The sequence below is a fragment of the Gekko japonicus genome, unplaced genomic scaffold, assembly GCF_001447785.1.
Source record: "Gekko japonicus isolate JY-2015 unplaced genomic scaffold, Gekko_japonicus_V1.1 scaffold798, whole genome shotgun sequence".
In the NCBI taxonomy this organism is placed as follows: domain Eukaryota; kingdom Metazoa; phylum Chordata; class Lepidosauria; order Squamata; family Gekkonidae; genus Gekko; species Gekko japonicus.
Window position 1 is genome coordinate 687,277 of NW_015168072.1, and position 4,691 is coordinate 691,967.

Genomic DNA, 4,691 nt, shown 5'->3' on the forward strand with positions numbered 1-4,691 from the left:
AGTCAGTGTTGTCTACTCAGACTGGCAGTGGCTCTCCAGGGTCTCACGCAGAGGTCTTTCACATCACCTACTACCTTGTGCTTTTACCTGGGGATGCCGAGGATTGAACCTTGGACCTTCTGCATGCCAAGCAGATGCTCTACCACTGAGCCACAGCCCCTCCCTCAACACCAGGGCCAGAACTGTGAGGAGCAAGCCAAAAGGCAAAACCATGGAGAAATCCACTCCATTGCCGAGTGACTTCATCTCACCATCTTGATGTTCCTCTTAGCGTGCCTGGAAAGAGGAGTGAGAGCAGTAGCACTCTTGCTCTTTGTGCATGCACACTACCGAAAGGAAGCTCGAGAGAGGCTTGCAACCCAGCCGGTGGAGCTCCATAACCCACCAGGGGTCCCATCCTCTGGGTTGGAAACTACTGCATTAGAACATGAGAACATAAGAAGCGCTCTGCTGAATCAGACCAAAGGTCCCTGTTGTCTGGCCCTCTGGTTCCAACACTGGCCAGCCAGATGCCTCTGGGCACTTACAAGCAGAGCATGAAGGTAATAGCATTCCTCATTTTTTCCAGCATCCACTTTTCAGATTAATAGTGCTGCTGTACATGAAGGTATTTAGCTGTCATGGCCAATAGCCGTCACTAGGCCTTCTCTTCTGTGAATTTGTCAAATACTTTTTAAAGCCACCTAAGCCGGTGGTTGCCGTGGCATTGTGCGGCGGTGAATTCCCTAAGTTAATTATGTACTGTGTGAAGAAGTACTTCCTTTTCTCTGCTGTGACCCCATTGCCAGTCATTTTCATGGGTAACTACAAGCTTAATTACCACACCATTCATAACTTCATGTACCTCTATCATATACTCCCTTAGTGGTCTTTTTTTCACTTCACCAGACGTCAATCCCCAAACACATTTAGCACTTTCCTGTCCAAATTGTCCAGGCTCATCATTTCCTGTAGCCGTTTCATCACTAACTTTTCAAGGTTGTTCTTTGTAGTCTCTGTGCAGGCACAATGCTTGGGGTTCTGCACTTGAACAGACTAAAGTGCAGAACATGTGAATGTGTCATTGTTAGTGTGAGAATCAGTCGGTGTATTGGGTGGCACACAAGGTAGATTAGGAACAGGAAGATCTATGTTCAAACCCACCCACCTTACTGTGGGATTCTCTGGTTTTAGTAGAGCCAGGAATCACTATTAATGTAGCAGGGTGCACTAGGCATTTCCACGCAGCAGAGCTTTTTTAGTACTGAGTGTGCTAGCAAGTTTACAGTGTTAGACAGAGCCAGTGGTCAGATTCAAAACTAATAGAGCTCTTTATTATATGAAATTCCATTCTAGACAGTATAGATGAGAGACAGGGATAGAATCTATTCTAACTACCTAGGATGGGTATGGATGCAGGGAAGTGTGCCCCTGCATCCATTGTTCAAAGATGGAGATAAATGTGCTTCTTCTTGGTGTGCGAGAGAGGAAGTGTGTGAGAGAGGTGTCAAGCTGGAATGTTAAATATAGCATTCTGTTTCAAAGGGGATAGGATCAGATAACAGGAAGGAAAGGATGCTGTCTGTGTCCTCACCTGTCTTTCTGACCAAATCTACGGTAACCTCCTGAAGACTAAGGCAAAAGGACAGCGCCAAGTCCTTCTCTTCCAACACTTCCCATCCTGCCGTGAAGCTCACTGGGTGTCTCTCTCAGCCTAACCTTCCATATGAGATTGTTGTAAGGGAAAAATAGATGAGTAATATTATTAAACTTGGGAAGAGGCATCCAGCATTCAAAGCGGTATTCTGGCCAATGCGTATTTTCACATTTACATTAAAGTTTCAAGCTGTACATTGTTGTTATACTTTATTTAATTATTTAAATTGTTTATAGTTTGCCTGTCTCACAGGGACTCAAGGCGAATTACGCACAGTGAGTCCATACAGTCGACAAAATGGGACATTCAATAGAACAAGGCATTGGGATTTTAAGAAGTCTGGAACCACCAGAAAGAACTGAAGCAGAGCATAGGTATTAACATGACACATTAAATTATTCAGAAGTTATATAATAGGATCCTACTTACAATAAGCTATAAGCAGCAGTACAGACCACAGTCTCAATCCTTTATCCAAGTAGGTTTGAGAACCAGTTTGCACAGTGCAACCCTGTTGCCTGTGCAGAAGAGCGCTCTTGAATAGTTCAGTTTTGCATAGCTGGCAGAAGGCCAGAAGACTGTGAGCTTCCTTGCAATACTCCCTGTATGCTGTGGAGTCTTGTGAGCAAAAATTCTACTTGGTGAGCTACTGGCATTAAAGTTGTGAGTGAGCGATTTGGCTACTGCATAAATCAGTTTGCTCTGGTGCCATCCTTCCTGAGCTAAGAAAAGTGTGTGAGTTGGAGGCTAAAAAACTGTGAGCTAGCTCACAGTAACTCAGCTTAGAGGGAACACTGCTTCCTTGACCTCCTTGGGCAGGCTGTTCCACAAGGCAGGAACCACAATGGCGAAAGCATGCATATGGGCAGTTTTTCATTTTGCCCCCCATGCCCTGGGCTTATTTCTAGTGACACCGTTGCACTGGGAGATTTCCCTCTCCCTGCTAATGAAGTAAAATGAAAGCTAGGAAGTCTACTGCCCAGAGGTGAGGATGAGAGGGAGGAGATGCAGGGCTGCTGTTCTGAGTAAGGTTGCCAACTCTGGGGCTGGAAATTCCAGGAGATTAGGTGGCAGAGTTTGGGGAGGGGTGGGAACCGCAGTGGGGGCTACCGTTTCCTCCAGGGGAACTGATCTCTGTAGTCTGGAGATCAGTTGCAATTCCATGAGAACTCCAGGCCCCACCTGGAGACTGGCAACCCTAGTTGTGTGAGAGAGAGTCTGTGTGCTTGCATGGTAGTCATGGTGACTTCTGGTGACTCCTAGGGGGGCTTGAACATTTTCAGATAAATAGGTACCCCTTTGGTGGGAAGGTAACAGTGTTCCAAACACCTCGGTGTTTAGTGATGCTGGCCACATGACCATCTCAATTTCCAAGCTGAAGAGCCAGCGCTGTCCGAAGATGTTTCTGTGGTCATGTGGCCGGCATGAATGAACAGAGAGGTGCACAGAATACTGTTACCGTCCCACTGAAGTGGTACCTATTTATCTACTTGCAATTTCTTGCTTTCGAACTGCTAGGTTGGCAGGAGCTGGGATAGAGACGGGAGCTCACTCCATCATGTGGCACTCGGGTCTCGAACTGCCAAACTACAGACTTTTGGGTCTGAAGCTCAGGGTCTTAACCTCTGACCCACCGAGGCCCCAATCAACATATTGCCCTAGTTTGTAACAATTTGTCAGTTACTCTTTTTCGTAAAAAAACAAATCTGGGAAAGCCTTTGATGATGTAGGGTTGCAGGATCAGCGGGCTGGGGCACAGCAGTTGCCTTTGTGTTGCTTTCGGATTGGCAACAACAGTGGAAGGAACGTGGGAAATAGTTGCCATGTGGAAGCAGTCCAGGTCTCCCAGATCTACTTTTCTAACCACTTGACCGCATTTGTGAAAGTGAGCAGATAGTAAATGGGACGAAGCAGAATGCCTGGTGGTGGGATTTGATTTTTTTTAAAAAAAACCTACATAAAATATTGCAAAAAAGAAAATAGCTCGATTGTATAAACGTGTCTGTACGGTGGTTTGCGACAATTTCAATTTATGGGATGGGGTTTCTCAAGAGCCACTCTCCTCCGGGCGACAGAACCGAGAAGCCAAGCTGAACGACAGGACCGATCTGAGACGGCAGAGCCTTTTATGACACACGACTCAGGTTCCCCCTCGGGGCACTGGGCTAAAATTACATTGCAATGAAACCAACAAGCTAAGTTAATTTTATTGAAATTAACATTTGAGTTCCCTTTTTCCCTTCAGCGCATAGTTAAGGTGCAGCTGATATTGTAAGGCCAGGAATGCTCAGGAAGAGAGAGCATGGAGTGATCAGTTCTTAGAATAATGTATTCTTTTCTCCTTTTTCTTAATGCAAAACCTCAACGGATGATGTACTGGGGGTTGTCAGGCCCTTTTCAGCTGCTCCCCCCCTTCTTTGAACCCCTCAAATTCTCTTTTAGATCTAACCAAGTATAAGATAAAGTTGTTCAGTCGATGTACATGTGTTATGCACATGAGTTATAATGCACATGAGTTATGATGCTCAATAGGAGAGCTGTGATTTTAATACATTCTTTGTTCTAGCACAGTGCTAGGTAGATGCTGTACAGAAATGATGCGGTGCTTGCCAGGGGGCTTAACATCCAAAGCAATGCTAAATGACCCCTCGCTGTGTCCCCCTAGATTTCTTCCCTCTCCATGATTGTCCAATAGCATAGAGGGCTTTGATTAGGTAAACGAATGGAGGATAAATCTATCGCTGGCAGCCAGCCGTGACAGCCCCGAATGGGAACTCCATGTTCAGAGGCAGGAAACCTTTCATGGCTATCCAGAGGGAAAAGTGTGGTATCCTGTCAGTGAGCTTTTTGGGGGACATCTGGCCAGCCACAGAGAGCTGAACTTGATAGACATTTCCTTTCTTTTGATACATCGATTTTAAGACCATAAGAGAAGCCAATGTTGGATCAGGCCAATGGCCCATCCAGTCCAACACTCTGTCACACAGTGGCCAAAAATACCAGGTGCCCTCAGGAGGTCCACCAGTGGGGCCAGGACTCTAGAAGCCCTCTCACT